The sequence below is a fragment of the Mixophyes fleayi genome, chromosome 6 (genome assembly GCF_038048845.1).
Source record: "Mixophyes fleayi isolate aMixFle1 chromosome 6, aMixFle1.hap1, whole genome shotgun sequence".
In the NCBI taxonomy this organism is placed as follows: Eukaryota; Metazoa; Chordata; class Amphibia; order Anura; family Limnodynastidae; genus Mixophyes; species Mixophyes fleayi.
Window position 1 is genome coordinate 48066175 of NC_134407.1, and position 16342 is coordinate 48082516.

The 16342-nt window shown below is 38.0% G+C and overlaps 1 pseudogene; it reads right to left on the reverse strand.

The window, feature by feature from the left end:
* Positions 1 to 1352: 1352 nt before the first annotated feature.
* On the reverse strand, positions 1353 to 7843 carry LOC142095329 (uncharacterized; annotated as a pseudogene).
* Between the last annotated feature and the right edge of the window lie 8499 nt (positions 7844 to 16342).

A 16342-nucleotide genomic window follows, 5' to 3' on the forward strand; every position in this document is an offset into this window, starting at 1 on the left:
CTCGCCAAAGCATTTTACAGATTCCACATGTGACTGTGAAATACCTTCATTTTTTCAGCTTTATTAAGTTCGTGTTCAGCTTTAATATTTTCGGTACCTACACAGCACATGTCATCGTGCATTCTTCTTTGTGAAAATAATACCACATTTTTAATATACTGTATACAATTGTCAGTCGTTTATCTACAAATTTACTTACAAGTCCTTTAAGCAATCAAACTCACTTTTTGTTAATGTTTCTACGAATTCACATCAGTCTCCGTTGTTCTTTATTGACCAACGCATCTGTACTGTACTTGAATTTTTTTTTTTTCTTTCCAAATTTCTCCTTATTTGTTTTAGCAATTTCTGCATTATTAGTTCCTTTCTGGTATTAACTCTTTGGTATTTTCTCTTTTAACAGTCGTAATTTACTGGTCCTGTACTATTACCATCATCTCCACCTCTCTCGGGCTCATTGCTTTTTCTCTTTTCAAGCCCGTTATTTGTATTTCTTCTTCTTCTCAATCCCCCTCCACTACTTTTACAAATTTTTTCTCTACTTCTCGCACCCCCACTGACACCTGCTCCTCATCCACCATCTTCTTACGTCCCTCGACGCCAGACAGGCTCCTCTATAATTTCATACACTCAGACATGGGCGTTCATTTCAGTTCTGGACCAATCAGTGGTGGAACCTGTACAGAATGGAGCATTGTGGGTGAGGGCCATTCATGTACAATTTCCTTGTGTTTGGCGCATATATCAATATATTTAACCCCTAGTGGTCTGAGAAATACGAACGGATACTACGATCGTTTTACACCTTACATCCATTGCCATACCAGGTAAGTTGTGATTATTAGTTTTTTCTTGTACCAGTGTGCTTATCGTAACAACTGCATAGATATATATGTTGTGAATGTCAATATGTGTATATGCAAAATACTTTGGTTATACTTATTAGTATTATTTATCATACACTAGTACTAGTACATACAATTATACTGAAAATATTTTATAAATATAGTATCATATATTGCAGATTTATTTATATAATCAGTGGACAAAGATGACCATTACTCTTTATTTTTAAACAGAACCTGAACATGTCATATGACCGCAATGTGGAGCTCATGAAGGATTTCATTGAGACTTAAAGGGCACACCCTTGTTTGTGGAAAATAAAATCAAAGGAATATTGTAACAGAATGATATATTTCGCTGTTGCTGTGTAACAGGTTTTTTTAAAGTAGAAATACATATCAATAAAGTTTGCACACATAACATGCTTATGTACAATTGTTACATACACTCATTCTGCCATGGCTCAGCACCCCCCTCATTAAAGTATTGAAGGTATGCCTCACTGTTTAATTTGGCACTGGCACTTGCATTTCTAAGGTACACGACTCTAGAAGTGTCAAGCCAACTACCTCCGCTTCCTCAACATTGTTGTAGTCATAAGTATGGGAACTGCATACACAGGAGGATTTACGTCTTAGAAAGTTATGCAGAACACAACTGACCATCACCACTTTGTCTATCTTGTCCAAATGTAGATTAATAGCAGAATGAAAAACTTTGAATCTGTTACTGAGAATTCCAAACACTTTTTCAACAACACGCCTAGCTCTTGACAGTCTATAATTTAATATCCGCCTTTCTGTAGACAAATTAAGGTAAGGTTTCAATACATTGTTGTGCAATGCAAATGCTTCATCCGCCACAAACACAAAATTTAGTCCATATTTTCTATTACTTCCGGTTGGAATATTAAGTTCATAGTTTTCTAATTTTGCCTGAAGGGGAGTCTGCTCCAATGCACCGCCATCAGACACTTTCCCATTTTTTCAAATATCCACAACTAATAATAATTCATAATTCGCATCCACTTTGGCCATTAGAATGATGCTGAAAATGTCTTTATAATTATAATTAAAATATCCACTGTTGGATGGAGGCATAATTCTGACATATTTCCCATCAATGACACCACCACAATTTGGAAAATTCCAGTACTTCTCAAATTGATCCGCAATAATATGCCATTGTTTTACCATTGCAGGAAACTAAAACATAAAGATGAGTGAAAGAGTTTAATTACATGCTTTTAATATTGTACTCTTTTTTTCTCATTTTTCCAATACTCAGCTGTCTTGTCACAAGAATTCATGATGGAACTTGCTGACCAAGAAGAGACAACTACAACTATTGTACAGGGAACCCAGATGACAGTCAACAGCCAGGATGTACCTGAGGTTTGAATTCCACCAAACGCAACAGAAGAGGAAAAAAAGGCTCCATGACGTTGATGAAAATGATGCACTAACTACAAAGGTGGCGGAATGCGATGAACTTTGATGACCAAAAAACCTGAACCACACACTTCAGACCTACTTGGACAAATGCTAGAAAGCAAAATGAAAAGTGCTAGTAGACTGATACAAGTGGAAATGGAGCGTTTGGTGTGCGACTTCTTGTGTAGGGCTACAATGGAAGATTTGTCCACAGATACAATTCTAACTCCAGCAAACCACAGCCAGACACCTTCGCACACATTTCGGCATACACAGATACAGCATGGTAGTATGCGAGGACAATATTTAATGCCAAAACCAGTCCTGACTTCTACCCCTATACCCAGCTGAAACATGCAACATTTCAGTGGAAGGTCATCACAAATTGATAATAGCCAAGTGTTGCAATATGAAGAACTATAAACTGTATATTTGGTTGCTTTTATTGGTTTGTACTTTATAAATTTAATATATATTGTAAATTTTATGTATGTAAATAAAATCATATATTTATATCTAAAAAAGGCTATTTATGTTTACCAACCTTCATATACTGTTCATGGAGAACTTCAATGATAGCATCACATGTCTCAGGTATTATGAAACGCAGAGCTGAAATTGCTGCGCTGTATTTCAGATCAGCCAGTGTCCTTCCTGTTGTCAGAAATCTTAGGGTAGCAACCAGTCTCTGCTCTGTAGATATGGGTCTCCTTAAAAGGGTGTACTCCTTCTGGATGATGGGGGTGACTATTTGAAGCAGTTCCTGGAATTCATTTGCAGGAGATTCCTGAAATCCTCAAGGTTGTTATCCCATATCTCCTGCAGCAGGGACATATGAGAGAATGAGTCTCTCCTCTTGAACCACTCTTTGGTCCAACAAAATCTATTCTTTATCTTTCTTTCTCTTCAGGTCTTCTTGCCACAGTGAGCAGAAAAAGAGCAGTTGCTGGTCATTCTTCAAAAGTATCTATATTAGTAAAAATATTATTTTTATGTGCAGTTGAGAATGAAAGTACAATGTACACATGCTAGTGAATATATGAACAAAACGTGTTGCCTTTGCTTATTTATGAGCTTTGGGGTGATTACTATTGAACATGCTTTACCCCTTATTTAAATTTCTTGGGAATATTGTTACATAGTCATTTAAGTGTGTCGCTTGCCGGACAGTTGGTCTTTCGGTAAATTTCTAAAACATGACTAATGTGTACTCATTAATCGTCCGAGTGATCGGACCTTTGGTCAAAGGGAAAGTCGTAGATAACACGTCGGTCAGAAAATTCTTCAGTGTGTACCTAGCCTAACATTATTTATTTGTTATCATTTATTTGTATAGTGTCACATGCCATATTAAGCAGCACTTTCCGGAGGATATTGAATCATTCACATCAGTTCCTGCCCCATTGGACATACAGTCTAAATCCCCTACCACGCAGCCACATATACACTTTTGTCTATGTAATTAAATATAATGGCTAGACACATGAATGTGACAACTGTTACACTAATTAATAAATTAAAAGTAAAAAAAAAACATTGCCGATCTTATACAACATTTGGGAGGCGGTGTGATCAGGAGAACATTGCAGCTTCTCACGCCCCTTTCACAACCATTTTAAAAGGGTGTCATTTTCATGGCTCATAGCTGCATATATGCAAACTAAGAACTGAATATTGATCTAAAAGCGACATATTCATTTCCAGAAACAAAGTACTCATTGTTTTGTGAATGATATTGCACTCCCATATCATCTTTCAATCAAACAACAACTAGTAGCAGAAGAATTTCTCTACTGTATGCCTGATGTTAATGTTCATCATTTCACATAGAATGCAGCTTTAAAGAATTTTCCCATTCTTACACTACAATACATTCTCTGTACAATGAGGTGGGGGTTGGGGTTGAGAGTAGTTTCACAGAAACAGATAAAGGACATGAATAACAAATGAATGTGACCAGCTGAAGTCAGCACATGCCTCTTGAGGTCACAATGCAGCGTGTGACAAATGTACATGTCCATGTTTTATATATAATTACTTATTATTATACTGTATGTTATTATAATGGGGGGAGGGACAAGGGTGATCCAGATCCCATTATTATCACAAACATTGCTTATATTTCCCTGCACACCTCTTGCAGTGCAGTGAATAAATCAGTGACATCATGGAGCAGCAAGAAGTTGAATCTTATCAATGACTTTCTTGATGCATGATAAGAACCCCCAAGATAGTACTTCTAACACAAACAAACATAATTACTGACTAGAGGATGTTACATTATCATGATGTGACATGTATCACATGAACGGCATGATAAGGTAAAAATGTGACTTGCCGAGTGTCATATTAACGCTTACCACATCTGCACTTTGTAATAATAAAGGACAATTTCAGTGTTATTGAATATATATTGAATATATATTTATTGATTATTTAGTCACTTCAAGTGAAAAATTGAAAACACTATTGAATGTTGTTTATTATTAGAACATTTCTATGATTCATGCATCCACAAAAAAGGAGTCTTGTTTTTTGACATTGTGCGAAGTTAACCTATAACTATTTTACAAGGTTCCATGTCAGCAGTATGTTAATTTACTCCCAATAGATTGAAGTTATTTTTATTGAATATACTGTTTTGTATGACAAATGTATTATACTGTGGGAACTAAGGATATTATTTTTAGCTCACATTTATAATGTCAAATAATTCTTTGTTAGCTTTGCATTGAGCTCCAACAGAAAAACTGTTATGACAAAATGATATATTATTCTCTCAACAAAATTAGCACTCCTTCGTGCCCAATGCATGTAAAGATCAAAAACTAGTAACATTAAAATCTCAGATTGTTAGAGGTTTAAGATACAGTATCTAAGCAATATTTTTACTGAACAGACAAAACTGAAATATATTCACTAACATAGACATAAGATCTTACTTGCTTACTTTGAGGGATTTCCTACAGGAGATCCCTGAAGAGGGTTGTGGTGGGGAGGCGGATAGGGGCGGGCATGGTGAATCTAGTCATTTTGGTCCTGCACCTGCAACAAAAATTGCAAGTTTGCTGCGGGAGCCGTACCAAAATGACGCGATTCGCGATGAATCACATCATTGAGACCCATCAGGGATAGGATGCAGGAGACTACCCTGTTGTCCCAGTAGTCCAGGATACATATCCAAAATTTGGGAGTCTCCCGGACATTCCGGGAGAGCAGGCAAGTATGCACATTATTAGTTACATATAGCTTAGTAAAAGTACCGTGCCACAGGTTGAAGGCATTTTTATTGACTACAGGGACAATTGTATAAATAAGTGGTAACCTGAAACTGTATTCCAAAAGTTGAGTTTATCAGGTTTTCTCATGAGAGCAGCATGAGACAAAAGCATTACAGATTCACCATTCACCTACTAACAATATATCACTCAGATTGGCAGGGACCTGTTTACAAATTGTTACGATCTGCAGATAAAATCCTGATTGGCACAGCATATCAGGGGCGTGGAGTCTAACGAGTTCCCCGGAGTTTGCCAAGAACCGCCGCAAGGCAGAATGAACTTTGTTGCCAGGAACTGGCAGGTCACGGCCCCCTGGACTGTCTCAGGAAGCAACACAGGTCTCAAGGGAGGATGATCTTTCCAGAAGATAGCGCAGAGATAAAGATAATGGAGGAATCAGGTGTATGGATGCACACTGAATAACAGGCTGGCAGGGATCTAGTACAATGAATAAAGCATAGGGGTACTGACCGGTTAGGATCAGGTAAACGGGCAGTCAGAAAATGCGTAGTCAGACGAGACAAGTTCAGTACACAGTTGATCCAGCAATGCGTAGTCTGCCAAGCCAAGTTCGGTACACAGGTGGTTGAGCAAATAGAGTCAGACAGGCCAAGAAACGGTAAACAGGAGATACAGTAGCAGTACTCACAGAGGATACAGGAGTCAGACGCTCAGCAACAAAGTTGTACTGACACTGAGCAAATGTGAGTGCCAAGGTTATATAGAGAACAATTCAAACAGCCAGCCCTGGTAGCTGAGTCATGTGACCCACTATCTGGAAGTGCTGATTGAGGCACAGAGAAAGAGCGCTGGAGCGAGGAACAGGTAAGAGCGTTACATTACTCCCTTCCATAAGGGCAGACACCCTAAAGGGTTTTTTGGGAAATTTCCTGTGAAACTGTTAAAGCAATCGAGGGGCATGAGTATCCGAAGCTCTAACCCAAGAACGTTCCTCTGGCCCATAGCCTTTCCAGTCCACGAGCAATTGTACAGAACCTTTGGATTTACGGGAGTCCAAAAGTTGCTTGACCCTTATACTCTGTTTGATCTTGGGAATACACCGGAGGTGGAGATATCCCAGGAGTAGAGAACTGGTTCTGCAGAACTGTCTTTAAGAGAGAAATATGAAACACATTGGGAATCCGCAGAGATGGAGGCAGCTTCAGCTTAAAAGCTACTGGATTAATAATGTTGGAAATTTGGAAACTCCCAAATAATTTGGGTGCTAACTTCATACTGAGAACCTTTAAGCGAATATGCCTAGTAGACAACCAGACTTGTATCCTGGAACTAATTTAGGAACTGGACACCTTCTTTTATCGTAAATCTCCTTGGCACGAGTAGAGGCATTTTTTAGGTTGGCATACTAAGGAACAAAAGAAATAGGAGTTTGAGAAAAGGTTGGTGATCTCGGGTGACAACAAATGGGGAATTAGTGACTACCTTGTGAAAATGATTATATGGGTGAACTCTGACCAGGGAAGTACTTCAACCCAATCCGACTGGTGAGCAGATACATAAATTCGAAGAAACTTTTCAAGTTCTTGATTAGTTCATTCTGTTAGACCATTGGACTGGGAGTAATATGCTGAAGAAAAATCAAGTTTAATTACCAATTTAGCGCAGAAGGCCCTCTAAAACCTTGAAATAATCTGTGACCCCCGGTCGTATACGATATGCAGAGGACAACCATGCAGACAAAACACTTTTTTTATAAAGAGATCCGCCAAAAGTGAAGAGGATGGAAGTCCCTTGAGCAGTATGAAACGGCCTGCTCTTGAAAAACGATCTGTAATGACCCAGATGGTAGCATAAGACTTCGATGGAGGTAAAATGATAATAAAATCCATGGAAACTTGAGACAAAGGAACTTCAGGAATGGGTAAGGAAGTAAGTGGACCAAAATGTTACTTTATGTTGGGCGCAGACAGAACATGGAGAGACAAAACTCTTGATCTCCTTTAAGCAAGATGGCCACCAATAATAGCAGGTGAGAAGTTCTCCAGTGTTTTTTTTATCCAGCGTGACCTGAAAAATGAAAGACTTGAGCCCAACGTAAATGTCAAATTAACATCAAATCTTGAAAAGAACAAGGACCATCTGGCCTGACGAGGATTCAAGCAGCTAGCAGAACGGAGATATAGAAGGTTCTTGTGGTCTGTATAAATTGTTATTGGGAATAGAGTCATCCTTTTTCTTTACCAAAAAGAATCCAGCACCGGCTGGGGAAGTAGACTTTCTAATAAAACCTCTCTTCAGGTTCTCCGAGATGTAGTTAGACATGGCCTGGGTCTCTGGGATGGAGAGCGGATAGACACAGCCTTGAGGAATAGGCTTCCCAGGTAAAAGCTCAATACCACAATACCAGACGCGATGAGGTGGAAGATTGGTAGCCTTCTGTTTGCAAAAGATATCCGAGAACTTCTGTTACTGGGGTGGTAGAGACGCAGCAGATGAGAAATAGAGAGGTACTACTTTGTTTAGACAACGGGAGTGGCACTGTGGTCCCCGAGATAGGATTTGAGCGGATTGCAAATTCAGGGTAGGAGAGTGGAGGCGAAGCCATGGAAGGCCTAGGAATTTGTTGTCCTAGGAATCACTAGTAAGGAAATCTTCTCCTTATGCAAGTATCCAATCTGAAGTGTAAGGTGAACCATCTGGAACTGAATCAAGCCCTCAGATATCTTGATCATGACTCTGTAAACTCTATGGAGATCCTAGTTGTTAGTGCATACACACTGTAGAATTGGAACAACATCGTTCCATTGCTGAACAAGATCTTCAGTTCAGTTTGAAAATCTCGATCAACGATTTCATGTGCTTTGGAAGAATAATCGTTCATCTTTCTAGAGTACACACTACTGTGATATCAAACCAATCAGTTGTTAATCATCTGATTGGCCCGATAATCTGCTGTAAGCACTGTAGTGTGTACCCAGCCTAAGTGTGTTAATTTAAACTGTCAAAATATAAAACAAGTAGAGTAAACAGTTAATTTTGTAGTGCACTTAACAAGAAATATTGAAAAAGTGTTTTGGTTTATTCTATTCTGTAGTGGTTTTCAACTTCCCCTTATCTAGATCAAAAAATAACCTTTATTAATTATCTATTAAAAATATATATTGTCAATATTAATAAACAAAACCTGCAAATTGTTAAAATGAGCAAGTGTTTGTGATTTAAAACCGTACACTGAGGGGTAAATGTATCAAGGTTCGATTTTGCAAACCCAGCGATTTTCTCGGGAGAGTTGAAACTCGCAGATGTATGAACCTAAAATTTCATGTAAAATCAATAGAGATCAAAATCCCGACTGTTTGCCACTCTAGCTATACAAGTCTCAAAAGTATGAAGCTGTTATTTAGCAAACTCTCCTGAGTTTGCTGTAAAACACGCCAGTTACAACACGCTGCATCCCAGCGTGTTCAGTCAACACATCACTGTTACACATTTATAGGATTAGGGGATTTTCCCACACTGTCGTGGGAAACCCCTAATAATATAATTAAACCTAGCGCATGAGCTAAGTTTATTGTGTATCGGAGCTTCTACACTGTAGAAGCTGTTTGCGGCGGCTCTCTTCATTTTTTTTTATTTTATTACAAGCATGTTCTGGATGGGATCTTGCAAATCTGGGGCCCTCCTGGCTGAAGATAAGAAGACTTCAAGCAACAAGGGGGGCTTTTTGCCCAAGAAGAAGACAAGACATTTCAAGCAGGGACTTTGGATGTACAAATTAATTTTGGACATTTCATGCAGGAATTTTGGATACAAATATTTTTTGAACATTTCAAGTCGGACTTTGGGAATTACAAATTTATTTTGGACTATTGGATACAAATATATTTGGGACTTGGTTTACAGACATTTTAGGATTAAAAGCTGCTAACGACAGATGAAAACATCAGTGGTGAGTATTTTGGGGGATTTATTATTTTTAATAAAAGTAAGTGGTATAAATGAGGGTGTTTTGTGTCTTTATTTGGGTTTTATTATTTTTATTAAAATGTTGTGGTTGTAAACAGGGTGTGGTGGTTTATTTAACATTTTCTTTTGTGGAACTACAGGTCCCAGACAGTCGTGAATGTCAGGGCATGTTGGCACTTGTGGTTCTCCAAGTGCCAACATGCCCTGGCTGCCATGGGTATGCTGGTGCTTGTAGTTATACAAGCATCAGCATGCCCACACTGTTTATAGCACCCTGGCTGACTGGTACTTGTAGTTCCACAAAACAAAATGTCGTCTGTTTATTATTTTCAACTTATATCGCTGTTTATTACTCTACACCCACCGCTCAGGGGTGTAGGAAGAGCCCTAGTGCTTTCAGCACTGGGCTGGTTGCCCCTAGAGGGGAAGGCGCTCATTTTTTTTGGCGGACCCCACTCCCTAGGCAATCCAGCCCAGCGCTGAACAGCCTGGGGTTGATTGTCACCCCTGCCACGTGTCCCACTGCTATAGTGCCACCAACCCCGGCTGTTTCTTTTACTTTTATTTATTTTTATCAGTTTTGACAGCTGCCGGGTCCTCCGGCTCTATAGGCAGGGACAGTGCAACAATGATATGTTTATTAATCTCGCAGCTACATAAGGACAACACAGGAGAGTTAGCTAAACATGGGAGTGTTTGACTTCGCAGCAAATCGCCAGAGATGACCAGCGATTTTGAAGACCAGGGTAAAAATCGCAGCTTGATACATTTGATAACTTTTGGACAAAATCACAGGTATATTTTAAAACGCTGAAAAAAATCGGACATTGATACATTTACCCCTGAGTGTTATAATATACTTCTGGTATGTATAATATTTCTAATAAGCAGAACTCTTAAGTACATGTGATCCAGTTTTAGGGTTGTCTTAGAATATGAGAAATATGACAGCGCTGGGACTAATCAAGAACCAAACACGATGCTAGAGGAATGGATTTAACCATAAATGTTATTTTAATATATATCAATGACCACAAATTTATAATGTAAAAACCATAAAAAAAATCAAATATCACATAAAAATAGCTTATAATCTTATCAAAAATTTTATATCACTCCACATTGCACAGACAGACCCTATTGCAGTTTTTTTTTGCATTATATTAAATTTCTTTTTTTCATTATGTTTATGCTTAATATTTTTTCCAATATTGTATTGAACTCCTCTCATTCACTCCTGCAACTGCCTAGTCACACATTTGCCAGAGCCTGTTCACAAGTAAGATTTTATCTTAAAACCATTCTTTGAAAAATAGTAAAACATAACTGAAGCAACAGTTCACAACCTCTTATGACCTTGACCGACAGTGAACTACAAATCTAGAAGACTTGTCAAAAATATAATAAAAAAAAAAACCCTGTAGTTAAAGAGAGGTATTAATCTTTGATCTCTCCAGAACAGATAACTTTTGATGATATTATGTTCATAGAAACGTAAAGTTACTGCATGTACAAATGATGCTACCTAATGTGATGTGCTGCATGCTTGTCATAAGACAAATCCAGATATTCTGTTCCTTAGTTGCAAATTATTATTTGCTACAAATATGATGAGAACATTACCCTGCTGCTGTTAACTTTTACATTTAAACTGCTTTAAATGTATTTTCCTTTTATGTGTTTTAAGAAAATAAATCTGAACAATGTTACACAATTGTCTAAAGGTTTTTTATAAATGCATTTTGAAGTTCCTAGGTCTGTCTAGGGTTGCCTACAGTCCTAGATTTATAGGGACATTCTGTATTAGAATAATAAAAATAAATAAACTGAGTTACATTAAAATGCACCCACTGGGCTTGTGTGAGTTGTAGGTTGTATTCAGTTGTATGCTGAATATAGCATATACCTCATGCGCAGTAGGGATTGTTGATCCCTGTGGAGAGTACATATTAGAGATGGGTGCATTTGCGCTACCAACATACATAGTATGTTGGAAGCATGGAAGCATGTCTCATGTCTGTATCCTATGCCTCATCTCTATCTCTATCTCTATTTTGTCTTATTTTAAATTATTTTTGTATGCCATGTGATAGGCTCTGTTAAGTGCATCCATGCATTTATTATTCTGTTTGTCTGTACCCATTGTTCTTATCTGTATGTAATCTTGTAATTTTGTTGAATGTTCTAACCCCTTATGTATGGTGCTGTGGAAGCCTTGTGGGACATAATAATAATAATAATAATGATAATAACAAATATGTAGAATAATGATTTTTGCTGTTTTGGAAAAGTATATTAATACAAAGTCAATAACCACAAAGTTTATTTTGGTGGTGTTAAAAAACTATCAAACATTTGCTTTCATTCAATTTCAATAAAAAACACTTTTTGAACATTTGGGAAATTTTCTTTGCTGTGTTAATATGTATAAGCAATTAATGGTATTTTCTGACAATTCTCGGTCTACTAAAAAAAATAAAAAGGTACAATTTGTATGGACAGTGCATAAAAAAATGACTGATATTGATGTTGGAATGTGACCAGTTCAAATACTGCCAAAATAAAGTCAACACGGAGGTGAAAAAAGTGTATATTGCATAATTTACTTAGCATTGCGAGCCGCACATGAACAATATAATATTATGTGCCACTCAGAATAGTATGCATACATTTTTGTAAGATGCGAAATGATAAATGACTGTTACTCTTTAAGAGTATCATTCATCTCGGCCCTGTACCCTCCCCCACACAGGTTAATCAACCCAAGTGCTGTCAGTATAGGCTAGTATAAGCAAAATCGGGAGACAAAAAAGCGTTGGCTCCCCATGAATTTACCAGTACCAGTACTAGACTTTGCCAGCCGGGGCCATAATGCCAAACATGGGGCTGTATTTCCTAGGGAGATTGGGCTCACAAAATTAAATCAATGCCTACCCCTTTAGGTATAACCAGCACCATGCTGAAAAGCACTGGGGTTTTTCTCACACTCCTGGAATGGTGGGTGTAGAGTAATTTTCAAAAACAGATTACGAAAAAACTTTTTGTCAGTGATGCACCACAGATCCCAGCATACTCAGGCTGCTATTAACAGTTGCATGGGCATGTTGGAGCCAGGGCCATCTTTTCCATTGGGCACGATGGGCAGCTGCCCGGGGGCCCCACGGGCAAGGGGGCCCCATAGGCACGGCTCTTAATGAGAATAAATAATCCTGCAAAAGAAAAAAACCTGCAAAAAACACCTTCAAGGGTCACTGAGCAATAACATCTATCTATCTCTATCTCTATATATATCTATATCTGTATCTGTATACATCAATATATCTATATCTATATCTATATCTAGGGGCCCCGATGCACTGCTTTGCCCGGGGGCCCATAATGTTGTTAAGATGGCCCTGGTTGGAGCTTAAGTTTAGGCTGCGGGAAATCCCCTGGTTATATATATGATTGTATTGCTACTAAGAGCTCATTTGCAGAGGGATCTCTAAGTGAGATAGCACCTTGTCGTTTATGAGGGTTTTGTTTTTTTTGCCAAGTCCAGAATCCATGGATGTATAACAGATGAGAAGGATGCCATGGATGCCGAGGATTCCATGGATGCCAAGCAAAATCTAGTTGAGCAATAGAAAAGGTTAAAGGGGGATGTGTAGAGGTGTTTTTTGTTCAAATAAATTTGCTTTTAAAACAGTGTGTTTGTTTGTTTGATTGACATTTTTCCCTGGTGCACAACTGGCCACATGCGGTTCCCCAAGTGTTAGCGAACCCTGGAAACCAATTTTTCTACAATCACTGCACACCCATTGTTTTTCAGCTTGGGGCTAGTTATGCCTTGGGATACACTTTTTTCCCCTATGGATGTTGTTAGTACCAGCCTTGCAGCACTATTGCTGCTTATCTGCTACTTTCTTTAACACAGCAAAGTCCATGCTGATGTTCATCATCATCAGCACGGATCTTGCACCAGGTGGAAAGCAGCTGTAATAGATTTGCTTCCTAAATGCCTCTACGGCTACCCCCCGAGCATAGTATGTAAGAGCTTTAACATGCACTTACTCTAATATGGTCTGTGACACAGGAGCACTTCAGATAATGCACACACAAACTCCTTATAGCTTTTTACTTTGATTTTATTGTTGGGATAGTAAAGTAAATTGATAGCATAGACTTCCACAATCTTTTTTGTTACCCTAATACTAGGTATACAGAGAGCAGCTTCTTGGCAACCGTGCATCAGTCACAACTGAGTATGAAACAGACATGTTTAAATAGTTTTCGCTCCTCCCACAGCCCTAACTTTATGGACAGATGACACTCCCACCTTTTCTTTAAAAGGGAGTTCATTGCAGGTGTTCTGTTTTGATTGCAGACACACCCAGACAGGCTGCTGCTTGCTGTGGATAAGATTTTAAACCACTTCAAAACATGTGAGTTAGCTATTGCATTCCAGAATATAACCCATAATGATGATCAATTTAAGACTTAGTAAATCTGTATGCAAAATTGAGTACATTTCTAAATTCCAAAAATATGTATCAGTTGTGATATGCACTCAAATAACTGAAAGCAATATGCACTTATAAATGTGAAGATCACTCTCTGTACCTAATGCCTTATTAATATGTTTAATAAAACAATATTTGACATAAGGCACTTTTATAGATTGCTTCTTGATATTCCTCAGTATGTATACTGCCTCTAAACCTGTTGTAATGCAGTGATGCATTGAGATGGGATATTGGTCGGTGCATTGATTTGTTGTTTGGTGCAGTTTAAATTCCTTCAACTAAATATCAGTATAAATATTATTTCAGTCAAGGACACACAGGAGACCAAGGAAGCTGCTTAAAAGCAGTTTGGTAATCTACCATGAAAGAAAATCTGATGGCTTGTTTCTGTTTTAAGGACAGTTGGCTGCATATAGTTCAAAGTTTTTGTTAGTTCTCTATTGTCTTTAAAAGGACTTAGTGGTAAACTGTTTTGACTAGGGTGATGTCCCAGCTCACCATTGGGACTTATATCTAAACTTCCCGACAGTCTGGCCAAGAGGCAGACTGAAATTTATTTCAATAAGAGTACAGACAGGAAGTCATGTGTGTGTATAAAAAGGGCGCCCTCTCACAATGAGAGCTTTATCTCAAATAGTTTTTGCAAATTATTGTACAGATCACACAATAAAAAGCAATCATTTGGTTAGATATTGCATTAGTGTGTACTCTCCCATGATCATGTTTTATTGCACCAAAGCACATCATATAGTTTGATTTTTCTATAAAATCTCTTAAAAATAACAATCAACGATGGAACAATGTTGGTCAAATGTGTAAGTGTGTATGCTCTCACAACCTGCAGTGTGCACAGATCTCTATACTTCTGGGTGCTCCGGTTTCCTCCCACAATCCAAAAATATACTAGTAGGTTAATTGTCTGCTATCAAAAAAAAAATTGTCCCTAGTCTGTCTGTGTGTGTATGGTAGAGAATTTAGACTGTAAGCTCTATTGGGGCAGGGACTGATGTGAGTGAGTTCTATGTACAGCGCTACGGAATTAGTGGCGCTACATAAATAAATGAAGATGATGATGATATAGAGGGTGCAGAGTCACAATCTTTTTTTCATCAGATGGTTATGAGAGATGAAGAGCACAGATCTAAAGATAAACTGCCTATATGTGTACACATACAGCTGCATGTTCATAGGGACTTTCAGTAGTTGTTAAAATCATTACAGAAATCGAATCTGAAGTAATTTTCTGCAGTGTGTACCCAGCTTTAGAAAGCAGGCGATATCAGCTACATGAAAAGGTGGCGTAATTGTTTCCACATAAGAATAAAGGTTGTAAGGGGTCTATGCATCATTGGTGACAGTGTGGATGCGGAATCTATCAATATGTAGCGCAGCAGAATGCCCAGAATGTTCTGCCCAAATCCAGCAAGTCTCCCCTTTCTTTTTCAATACTTGAGCAAAACCCCTGTTCAGCAATGTATTTTTCCTATTTACCGGCACGCTAGGCTGCCGGTGATAGTGGAAAGTGCTGTGCGCATGCGCAATGCAAAGCTTTTCAAAGCTTTATGCATTGTAGAACATCGCAGTCCCCATATCAATCTATGGGGACTGCGATGCTGCATGATAGTTGCCTAAACGGAGGAGATGTGAACTCTCCTCCATTAGGCAGTTAATGCATAGCAATTATACTTAAAAGTTGTGGAAATGGCAGTTTTCGCATCTTTTAAGTGTCAATTTATTGTTTTATAATTGTTTTATTATTGTGGTCCCAATTGTAAATCGCTACGGACTTTGCTGGCGCTATATAAATAAATGTTGATAATGATGATAATGAGCAGTGTTACAAAACACACTACAATTTCATTTAAAAATGTGAATATCTCCTATAAACAGAATCAATTATTGCTAACATTATAGACACACAACATGCAAGAGGTTATAGAGTGCTCACATTATAGTCATTTCAATTAAAATCCTATTACTTTGTTGTGAATTGAGACCAATCAAACTGAGTGATTTTGTCCAAGAAGCATTTAGCAAGTTGTTGAACTCATTTCTAACCACAGAAATTATGTTTCACTGTTTCTGATACTGTTAATGGTTCCCTGAGGAGCCATTTTGAAACAAATCTTTTCTTCTGCTCTTCCTATTTCCATATACATATGTATATATAAGGCTAACGCTGCACCTCAAATTTATAAATACACACACAAAACACATACACAAATGCTAAGTTACTAGCTATACAATTCAATTACAACCTAAGGCTGTAAGATTATTTATCAATACTGGGGCAGCACGATAACACTTCTGCCTCACAGCACTGGGGACATGAGTTCAATTCCTTACCATG